This window comes from Haliotis asinina, chromosome 6 (assembly GCF_037392515.1).
Source record: "Haliotis asinina isolate JCU_RB_2024 chromosome 6, JCU_Hal_asi_v2, whole genome shotgun sequence".
NCBI classification, from domain to species: Eukaryota; Metazoa; Mollusca; class Gastropoda; order Lepetellida; family Haliotidae; genus Haliotis; species Haliotis asinina.
In genome coordinates, this window is record NC_090285.1 from 12,883,798 (window position 1) to 12,896,269 (window position 12,472).

A 12,472-nucleotide genomic window follows, 5' to 3' on the forward strand; every position below is an offset into this window, starting at 1 on the left:
CTCGCTGTCCCTCCGGAATGGCTCGTAATCCTCCACGGGGACGACCAGTATACCTTTCATCGATCGCGCCGGCACGTTCAGGTTGATATTCCACACAGTGTCAGTCTCGCACGACTGATCTATGTCTTAGTACGCGATCGTACAGGATAGCCATCTTCCCAGAGTACTGGCTTCGAACCTGCCTGGCCAGCTCCGGGCTAGTGACCATGTCGAACCATACCGCACTACTTTGCTATAGTCGTTAAACGTGAGCTCGTATTCGAGCCTATCACCCAGCGCGGCCTGGTAAAATGGCGCGTCTCCCGTGAGCAACTCGAAGTCGAGCGGCACGCAGAATCGATTCCCGTATGCTAGAGCGATGGCCTTTTCACCGTCCGATAGCTTGTCTTGCTGGTCTGTCGTGAAGACGTATCCTATGCGCGCCCGGGTTGATTTGCTGATGCCCTGGTACACATCATTGACTCGTTCTCCCTCGCTTTTCCAGAGATCCTTGTAGCAGTGAAACACGTCGTTGTCGTCGATGCTCAGCACCTCGTTACCGCTTATCTTGACGGTCGTTTTCTTGATGATAGCTCGACCCACGTTCCGCACTAGCTCGCGTTTGTCGTTGTCAGAGGTCAACGTGATATTGAACGCCAGTCGAACAGTGCCTGGTACAATGAGGTCATTCTCACCAAGGTTTGGAAATCTAACCAGCAGAGTTTGATTCTGGTCTATCTTGCTGGGATTGCTGGTGATGGTCACCGACTGTCGCACGGCTCTGGCTCCTAATGGCTCTCTCAATTTTCTGAAAGGATCTAATTTTCTGCCGTACATTGTTATATATAAATAAAATATATTTAAATACTAATGGATGAAGACATAGATATGACGGAGATGCCGGGCGCTAGTGCCCAGGCATTCGATGATGAGCAGGAGACCTCATTTACTAGTTCACCACTGAACCAAGAACTCTTGGCAACAACGGTAGATGATTATTACGAAAGTTTAAGAAGAGATAAAAACCATGTTGAATCACAGGGCCGATACCTTGATAATTTTTTTATTGATACAAAGGGTGTTCTACGCCTTAAGTCTGACCCAGGGGTTGACCTCGTTAACAAGCGCAATAAAAAACCACTGGCCTTGTCAACTCTAGCCAGCCGCCATGGTGTCGAATTTATCCGTAAAAATCTAAACATGAATGATTACGGTGGTGCAATACCTAAGGCCGTTGTTGAAGATCTGCAAGCTACCAGATCCCACCTCACCACTAGAGATGAAATGACACCACAGCGTGCTACAGAAGCCTCAGACAGCATAGAAAAACTGTTGAGCACCTACTGGGACAAACCGTTACCGGGGTTTGACTTTCCGGTAAGGGAACTGCGCGGCTTAGACGAAGCCGTGAAACGCGTGCGTGGAGAACTCGTGAACAACATGGGGAAACTGAACGAAATCGACGAGCACATCGCTAGGGAAAAAACTAAACTCAACGAAACTGAAAACGATGATATGAAGCGTCGTATCAATAAACGACTACGCGATTTAGAAGACGAGAGACGTACACGATTGGAATCCGCTTCCTCGAATCGTGAACAGCTTCGATCCCAGATCAGTCGTATTCGGGAAACAATCGATAGAATACTGAACGAGGATACAACTTTAGCCAACAGGATTCGGATATTGTTCCGGGAGCAAGGGATCACCATCGTCAGCATTCTAACTGCATTGGGTTTCATCATATCAACCCTGGTGGTGTCACTGACAGGGGGAACCCCCACACCTGCCGGCGGGGGAACTCCCAGCGGTGGTGGGGGTGTTAAAGACTGGATTAAAAAACTCGGGGAAGGCCTAGCTAAACTGGCTGGTAAAGCCGCCGAAGCCCTTCCCGGCATACTGGGTAGCATCGTCTCGTGGTTGTTGAGCGCTCTGTCTAAAACTGCCATGTGGCTCAGTCAAAACCTGTGGGCAGCCATCGTCGCCGTGGCGGGTCTGGTGTACGTAGCGGCTAAGAAATCTTTAACCAAATAAGTCCCAAAGCTACCCCACCAACCACTAGGGTCGTTTTACTATTAATATGCTGCTGATAGGGGGGTACCCCCACATGAATATGGGGGTGTGTGGGGGGCACATGAACTTTAGACTCCGGGGGTGGCGCCACTATACCCGTTTCACGTGGTGGAATGTGTGGGATATAGGGGGTGTTAATATCGGGGTTGATACCCAACTTTTGGTCCGCCGTGGCTACGACTATTTTGTTGTTATAACCCACCACTTTTTTTATTCTCAGTTGCATATCACTCGGCGCCATGTACAGCCCCACGGCGAACACGTAATTGACTTTCGATCTGGCGTATTCTAACACGTTTTGGTAGCGTTCGATGGCTCGCGGGAGATCAACTGGAGAATTGATAGCATCCTCAACGTTGGCAACGAACTGTTTCTGAGCGTCGTAAGCAGTTCCATTACCGATGATGTTGGAACGCGTTTGCGCCTGCGCACCCAACAGCGCCCACACGTACGTTCGAATCGAGTCGTTCAAGCGTATTGTACCAGCACGAGTGAATTCTTTCGATGTTTTTGAGATCATTTTAGTCCAGTCTGCGGTTGACTGCTCCACTTTCTGGACTGTGAAAGCAACACCACCTTTAAAATTCATACGATCATCCCTCCATTCATTACTCGACAAAGCAAAGTCCTGCCTAAGTATACCTCGTTTCATTAAATCATCACTGACTTCTTTCACTGGTCGCGCGCCATCATAAGGAATACCCAACCCGTAGTTCGGCCCCGGCAAATGCCAATCAGTCTTCGGGTCTATTTCGAATTCATTACAAATACGTTCGTAGGCCCGTCTATCGTACGGGTTGTTTGTTGCATCCCACGCTTTGTCCTGTGGGATGGGGGCACTGATCTCTTTAAGGATACGTCTGACCTGGTAGTACACGTGGAACTTGAACAAAGACTGACTCAGCGGTCCACGCTTAGTGTCGGTCAATACCACACCACACCCTGTTGTAGCGCACCACACGGCAAAGTTGAATTGATTCTGCCAGAACTGCATAGGGTTGTAGAACCAAGCGTGGACTGCCTCAATGTTAGTCACCGAAAGCTTATACTTATCGAACACATCTAAAAGCTGGGCATTGAAATACAACCCAGGAGCAACCACGATCTTCATGGGGGAGAAATCTACATCCAGTTTAGAGTAATACACACTATGGGAATACATTTTAAAACTATTATATAAATAAATATATATGTAATATGTACATAACACTTCCAGGAATAACGAGCGGTGAGGCCGTTCAGCTGACGCACGCGATCGATAACACGTCAGGTCAACTCGAAGTCGCACTCTGTGATATCACCTACCTACCGCAATGGACTAACATTAATATCAGCAACAATAAGCTGTTCGTCAGTGGAACTCGCAGCCAGATAACTGACGGCTACTACAGCGTGTGCTCTCTAAACGACGAGGTCTTCAAACCCCTGGGAGCCGAACTCAAGATGAACGACTCAAACGGTACAGTGGTGTTAATCAACAACGGAAGAACCTCCTTGAGGCTAGGCCGACCATTAGCGAGGATACTCGGTATGTCTCCTGACGAGATAAAACCAACAACAACCGTCACAGGCACGAAGTTACCCGATCTAGTACCGTACCGAGAGCTGTACATTCATCTCGGTCAAGTGAGCACAACGTACAACATTCAAGGAGGTCACCCTTCCACTATACTGAGAGCAGTGCCGGTGAAAACTGAGAAATTCAACGACGGTAGAACCGAGTCGTTTTCACCACGGCAGTATAAGAGATTAACCCAGGGCAACATACCTGAGCTGACAATATCGGTGTTAGATATAAATCATAATCCTGTAAATATAGGATACCTCAGCTTAACGCTTCACGTAACATGACCAGCGCACAAGGGCCCGGAGTGAAAAAATGCGTCAATATCGGGATCTCCGACCTCGGAGACACACGCGGTTTCGACGCTCCCGGAGTAGATGGTAAATCGTATGCCTTGCAACTGAAAAACAACATTTACAAACGCGTTGAAATCCCCTCCGGTGGAACCCTAAGTGATATGATAGATACCACAAGAGCAACAGTCAACACTAAGTACACCCTTGTCAACACCGGTGATAATAATTGGGTAATATACCCATCGTTCGGAGGTAAACTGTTCGACTTAGACGATGTTGAGAGCACTACCGTCGTCAAAAACAAACCATATATGCTCGTCTTCACCGAAGATGATAAGTGGGTGTTGTTACCCGAGAACGACTGGTTTATCAATATTAGACTCGTCTCCCCCTACGTGTTCACTGATAACAAAGACAACCACCTAAACAAAGTCGTGAACAATGGAATTCTGCTCGTGGCTTACGTACCAACTCAGAGACGTAGTATAGTCGTCAGCCCAGTCAACACTATAGCAGCCCACATGCTATCGAGTAAACCAACCATACAAAACGTGAAATTGCAGTTGGTGTCTGAATTCGAAGGCGTGGTCAAGATACTAGAGAGTCTGCCGGCAAACTCAACACTGATCATCAAAGTCTACCTAGGGGAACCATCGGTGAATGAGGTCGAGATCGTGAAGGGGATCAAACTCGGGTGGGTGAAACGACACCAGTTTCAAGTTTGCAACGTTTACGTGCGGGTGGGTGTCGACTCCAAGACCAGTCTGCAGGGGGTCAACGTGATCGTGGAAAACAAGATATCACTAATCAATATCTTCCTGCCTGACAACATACACTTCATGGGTATGAAGTTAACCCCTGAATTATTATCAGAAAACCAGTTGGAAATTATATCGTAATAATATAATAATGACCAGTCATCACCCAAACACTACACTTAACGACCTGGGAGATACAGAGGGATTCGATCAGCCTGGTGAGGAAGATGAATTATACATCCTACAATTCAAAGACAACGTGTACAGACGGGTGTCGTTATCAGATTTTAAAGAACCCAAATGGCTGATCAACTTAACACTCACCTCACCTTATATCACATTAAACGAACATGGGACTGTCGCTAAGATTAGGAACAACGGCATCTGGGCCGGGGATTTCATTCCGGATAGTGTAGCCATAGGAACTAGTAATACCGAAAAAAATAGGTTAAGGAGTGAAGTAAAAAATAAATTAACATTTAGCAATTATCCTGCTAACTTAAGGCCTGATATATACACCCCTTTCACACTCATCATAGAAGTCTTATTTACGTTTTTACAACATGAAAACATCTCAAGAGTACACCAAATTTTACCCGGGGTGTCAATACACTGGTTTGACGAACACACAAAAAAATATTGTCGTATTGTTATACAACAGGATACCCACGGGGGTCCTATAAACCGCTTAATAAACCTCAGTGGGGTTTTTATTACAACAGGAAATTCTATTAGCCTCTCACCTATTACCCTGACTAGTAATCTAGACCTTATAGACTTCAAATTAATTGATAGAATATTAACTGAACCCCAATTAAAATATCTTTCAAAATATATATTATAGGATGGGTCTGTACCCAGTCGTAGAGGAAGTAGCGAAGACGTTGGAAACCGTAGATGGGTTCCGCTTGAGGCAGTTATGTGATGTGAAACGTCAACTAGAACAAGACCGTGACACGCGGAAAGCACTATGTAAAAAGTATAATAGAGCTTTCAATATCGTGAACGGGGCTGACACTACCCTTATGGCAACCAGCATGGGACTAGGGGCGGCAGGCGTTGGGTTGTTAACCACCATCGTGGCTGCACCTATAGTGCTAGGTATTGAAATAACGGCTGGGGTGACAGGGTTGGTAGGGTTGGCGCTTAAGTTAGTATCACGCAGACTTAATCGTAAGGCATTGAAACACGATGAGATCAGGGTTCTGGCCGAAGCAAAGCTGAACACAGTGAGTGAGCGTATTTCCACGGCACTCACTGACAGTAAGATCTCAGAAGAGGAATTTAGTTCAATCCTATCTGAACTCAAAAAATATAACGGAATGAAACAAGATATTCGATCCAAGTCTCGTAAGTCTGCTATCAGCGAGGATGAGAAAAAAAAGTACATAGCACAGGGAATACAAAAAGCCCAGCAAGCCTTTATTATGAACACCAAAGAGATCGTAGGCGGTTCACGTTAAACTGTTTCATCGATATAAACATAACATAGGGGAACACGAGGGCGATAGCCGTAAGCGAGCCACCGATCCTATATGGTCAGTCAAAACTTACAACATAGATAAAGTGGATATGAAAGCCAACGAACCTAACTTGTACTACTTGAGGGATGGGCCGGGTAGGGGGTTTGTAAGAGAAGAATTATTGATCGTACCGTACGGCACAGTGTTACCTCCTACCAAGGCACAGTAATTACCGCCAACTTTTTTGTAGTAGGGGTAATAGTAGCAAGAGCTAATGGCCCAACCAAAGCCTTATTTAGTAAATAAGGCTTTGTAGAGACATTTCTTGAAAGTGAGCCAGAACTGTCATTCCCTATACTACTCACGTCAGCGAGCTTGACCACTAGATCCCGTCAGTCGTTCTTTATCAAGCATGGGTTACTGACAACCAGTTCTAACCTCGATTTTCATCGTGATGCATGCAACTGTATTTCAGCTGCGTAGATCGAAGGTCAGTATGATCATGCCAATCACTAAAGTGGTTGAGGTTGGCATAAATCCTTGTTGAGATGTGCATTAGCAACTGGATATGGATTAGATTCTGGTCGTCAGAAACAAATGCTTTTCATACGGGGCGAGTAAGGGGATTGGGTAGTGAGGCTCACTGACTTAACCGTCATATCCTGATTGCGTAGATCCATGCTCGTGATATCTGGATTGTCCAAAGACAAAACAACACACACACGTGCAAGCTGGTTGAGGAACAATGCAGCCACGCATCTATATATTGGATTTCGGGTTTGAACTGCTCCAATGATCCTTTTTCTCTTGTTACAGTCTCCGTAGTGGGTAGTGTGGTCACGCTCGACGGTTTCGCTGATTCCAACAGGAGCTTGAACTAATTTTCAGTCATTCTCACCGATCATTATCTCAGCATCGTTAATAAGTAATGTCCACGCAAGTAAATAATCGATTAAATATCATCAAATCGCTTAAAATGTTGCAATGAAGCAATGAAGACCCGCAATCAATCGGATGGTCCAGACTGTTGTATCTGCAGCCCAGGCAGGGTGAATGAGTGAGTGAGCGAGCGATTGTATTGTCACATACCCAATGTTTCAAGCACACCGTGACTAGAATCCAACCGTGCGTATCTATGCAATGTCTGATATAATGAATGAAAACAGCTTTAACCAACTGTGGTCTTCATTCATGGGGCATCTGTGAATATGGGACAAATCAGGGAACAAATCTAAATCTTGTCTGGTGTCACACGCAAAATATAGCTTTGTCCTCTGTTAAAAACTTTGAACGGAAACTTGGTCATATTATCTGTACCGATCTTTTCAAGATAAATTGACAGCATGATAGCACGCATTCTTTGTTATGGTTCTGAAATGCGGGGCACGTCTTATTGCAGTACAAATGAAGCTGTTCAGATCAAGTTTTGTATTCTAGTATCAGGAATAAATATATTAAGAAACATTTTAGTAACTTTCCCACTATTATAAACTTTATATCTCTATTCTACAGAGTGAACATATGGATATGATAAGAAACTTATGCATATTCTTACATCATGTAAACAAGAGACACAAACTGTACATACTTTAAAATGCGCTGATGTGTTACACATTATCATTTTTGCATTCTGGGGAGGTGGCCTGTCACTGAATAAAAATGCCTGACTGTCTAATCTCTCGATTTTGGATTCATGTATTGAAGGCTTGTTACTTATGTTACATCAGGAGTATATAATCTAATTAAAGTAGAGATGCTGGAACTCATTGGGGTTGAGGCCCATCCGGGATTCGAACTCTCACTCCAAGAGTAAGGTACCTTACCAGCGACATACAATTCAGTCATCTAACCCGTGATGCTACAGTAGTCCAAGCGGCAGGCAAATCTTAAGGTGTCCTCTCGCTTAGCCAGATTCTGTTAAAACAGGTCTCTCACAGCCAGAGAGGGTTTGGACTGACTAGGGTTAGAGTTTTCACAACACTTAGTCCGGATGAGCCATAGTCTGTACCAAAAAAATCCTCAGTAAGTGAGATTGTTACATGTACCTTGATACGGTATGATTTGAATTTTTTGGAAGGATTTGAGGAAATGCTCAACTGGTGCCACTAGTGACATATGTATCAAAGTGAGGCACATTGATATGGTACTATTGGAATTAATTGGGACAGAGACCATATCATAGGTTATATGGTCTCTCATTTTGAGGATTTCAGGAAATGCTCAGTTCGTGATATCAATGACAAGATTATATATGCAAAATAAGTATTATTCCATGCACAAACAGTTACGTCTATGGTTTCAAAAAGACACAAACTGGCGTGCACATGTAAATTCTGTACTTGATAAAGTTTCACCAAAGATAAATTGTTAAAGGAGTTACAAGTACTAATTATCAAGAAAGATAATGTTTATCAGTTCTACTCAACTGTGGAATTCTTTGCCCGAAGAACTTATACGATCACCAAGTGAATTCAAGAATAAAATTACATCATAGTATAATATCCAATAACTACTTGTACTTGTGGAACTGTCTTCGAGGACACCAGTCATTATATTTTTGTATGTCCTATCTAAGGAACTATAAGAAACATTTTATTTTATTTCAAACATGGGTGTAACATAAATGTTGTTCTGTATGGTAACCTAGAATTACCCAGATTTATAAATCATGATATTATCAAATCAGTGCATAACTTTATTTCCACTTCAAGAAGAGGTAATCAATCTTTGGTTTCTTGTGCCTTTTTGCGAAACTAAATGTATGTTTGCTGTAGGGATGTTTATATCCATGTATATTTTATCCTTCGTGTTATTTATGATGTTATGAATGCAAGTCGTTTAAATGTTATTTTGTCTGGATAGGTACTAAAATAAGCTTCTTGCTAATCCAGTTTGTGAACAATAAATCAGAAGTAAATATGTTTAAACAGAATTTTAATATTGCAAACAAACGCGCGCACACTTGCATACATGTTAAATCGTGTCGCATTGTAGATATAGACTATAGTCCTAAAGCAAAGCCTCACGCTTCGGTGGCTAATGGTAATTATCTGGCTCCTATCTCCAATCTAGCCATAGTGCTAATTACCTGGCTCCTATCTCCTACCTAGCTATATTGCAATTAATGTTGTTTTAACGAGACCGTTTTGGTCAGAATCAGGCTAAGTGACAGTGAACCGATCTTGACTCAAGAGTTTAGCTGACTTTGTAAACGAAAACATTGGCATGACCTGTAGAATTAGGTTACCAATGTGCGGTCGCATTCATTGTTTTAGCTTTAAGCTAAAACATATTCATTTTGATTTATATATCTTCTGTAAACTCTGAGGCTAATGCGTGTGAAGGACTTCGATTTCCAAGCTTGAAAGTTTGTTGTTTAATGCCGCTGAATATTACAGCTGCAAGGTGGCGGTTTTATAACAGCCAGGTTTAAACTACACATTCCAGTTATCAACAGCATGAACATTGAATTATGCAGCTGAGATACGATGACATGTGTCAACCACGTCAGCGAGCTTGACCACTAGATCCCGTCAGTCGTTCTTTATCAAGCATGGGTTACTGACAACCAGTTCTAACCTCGATTTTCATCGTGATGCATGCAACTGTATTTCAGCTGCGTAGATCGAAGGTCAGTATGATCATGCCAATCACTAAAGGTTGGCATAAATCCTTGTTGAGATGTGCATTAGCAACTGGATATGGATTAGATTCTGGTCGTCAGAAACAAATGCTTTTCATACGGGGCGAGTAAGGGGATTGGGTAGTGAGGCTCACTGACTTAACCGTCATATCCTGATTGCGTAGATCCATGCTCGTGATATCTGGATTGTCCAAAGACAAAACAACACACACACGTGCAAGCTGGTTGAGGAACAATGCAGCCACGCATCTATATATTGGATTTCGGGTTTGAACTGCTCCAATGATCCTTTTTCTCTTGTTACAGTCTCCGTAGTGGGTAGTGTGGTCACGCTCGACGGTTTCGCAGATTCCAACAGGAGCTTGAACTAATTTTCAGTCATTCTCACCGATCATTATCTCAGCATCGTTAATAAGTAATGTCCACGCAAGTAAATAATCGATTAAATATCAACAAATCGCTTAAAATGTTGCAATGAAGCAATGAAGACCCGCAATCAATCGGATGGTCCAGACTGTTGTATCTGCAGCCCAGGCAGGGTGAATGAGTGAGTGAGCGAGCGATTGTATTGTCACATACCCAATATTTCAAGCACACCGTGACTAGAATCCAACCGTGCGTATCTATGCAATGTCTGATATAATGGATGAAAACAGCTTTAACCAACTGTGGTCTTCATTCATGGGGCATCTGTGAATATGGGACAAATCAGGGAACAAATCTAAATCTTGTCTGGTGTCACACGCAAAATATAGCTTTGTCCTCTGTTAAAAACTTTGAACGGAAACTTGGTCATATTATCTGTACCGATCTTTTCAAGATAAATTGACAGCATGATAGCACGCATTCTTTGTTATGGTTCTGAAATGCGGGGCACGTCTTATTGCAGTACAAATGAAGCTGTTCAGATCAAGTTTTGTATTCTAGTATCAGGAATAAATATATTAAGAAACATTTTAGTAACTTTCCCACTATTATAAACTTTTTATCTCTATTCTACAGAGTGAACATATGGATATGATAAGAAACTTATGCATATTCTTACATCATGTAAACAAGAGACACAAACTGTACATACTTTAAAATGCGCTGATGTGTTACACATTATCATTTTTGCATTCTGGGGAGGTGGCCTGTCACTGAATAAAAATGCCTGACTGTCTAATCTCTCGATTTTGGATTCATGTATTGAAGGCTTTTTACTTATGTTACATCAGGAGTATATAATCTAATTAAAGTAGAGATGCTGGAACTCATTGGGGTTGAGGCCCATCCGGGATTCGAACTCTCACTCCAAGAGTAAGGTACCTTACCAGCGACATACAATTCAGTCATCTAACCCGTGATGCTACAGTAGTCCAAGCGGCAGGCAAATCTTAAGGTGTCCTCTCGCTTAGCCAGATTCTGTTAAAACAGGTCTCTCACAGCCAGAGAGGGTTTGGACTGACTAGGGTTAGAGTTTTCACAACACTTAGTCCGGATGAGCCATAGTCTGTACCAAAAAAATCCTCAGTAAGTGAGATTGTTACATGTACCTTGATACGGTATGATTTGAATTTTTTGGAAGGATTTGAGGAAATGCTCAACTGGTGCCACTAGTGACATATGTATCAAAGTGAGGCACATTGATATGGTACTATTGGAATTAATTGGGACAGAGACCATATCATAGGTTATATGGTCTCTCATTTTGAGGATTTCAGGAAATGCTCAGTTCGTGATATCAATGACAAGATTATATATGCAAAATAAGTATTATTCCATGCACAAACAGTTACGTCTATGGTTTCAAAAAGACACAAACTGGCGTGCACATGTAAATTCTGTACTTGATAAAGTTTCACCAAAGATAAATTGTTAAAGGAGTTACAAGTACTAATTATCAAGAAAGATAATGTTTATCAGTTCTACTCAACTGTGGAATTCTTTGCCCGAAGAACTTATACGATCACCAAGTGAATTCAAGAATAAAATTACATCATAGTATAATATCCAATAACTACTTGTACTTGTGGAACTGTCTTCGAGGACACCAGTCATTATATTTTTGTATGTCCTATCTAAGGAACTATAAGAAACATTTTATTTTATTTCAAACATGGGTGTAACATAAATGTTGTTCTGTATGGTAACCTAGAATTACCCAGATTTATAAATCATGATATTATCAAATCAGTGCATAACTTTATTTCCACTTCAAGAAGAGGTAATCAATCTTTGGTTTCTTGTGCCTTTTTGCGAAACTAAATGTATGTTTGCTGTAGGGATGTTTATATTCATGTATATTGTATCCTTCGTGTTATTTATGATGTTATGTACTTTTGTATTCATGTTATGAATGCAAGTCGTTTAAATGTTATTTTGTCTGGATAGGTACTAAAATAAGCTTCTTGCTAATCCAGTTTGTGAACAATAAATCAGAAGTAAATATGTTTAAACAGAATTTTAATATTGCAAACAAACGCGCGCACACTTGCATACATGTTAAATCGTGTCGCATTGTAGATATAGACTATAGTCCTAAAGCAAAGCCTCACGCTTCGGTGGCTAATGGTAATTATCTGGCTCCTATCTCCAATCTAGCCATAGTGCTAATTACCTGGCTCCTATCTCCTACCTAGCTATATTGCAATTAATGTTGTTTTAACGAGACCGTTTTGGTCAGAATCAGGCTAAGTGACAGTGAACCGATCTTG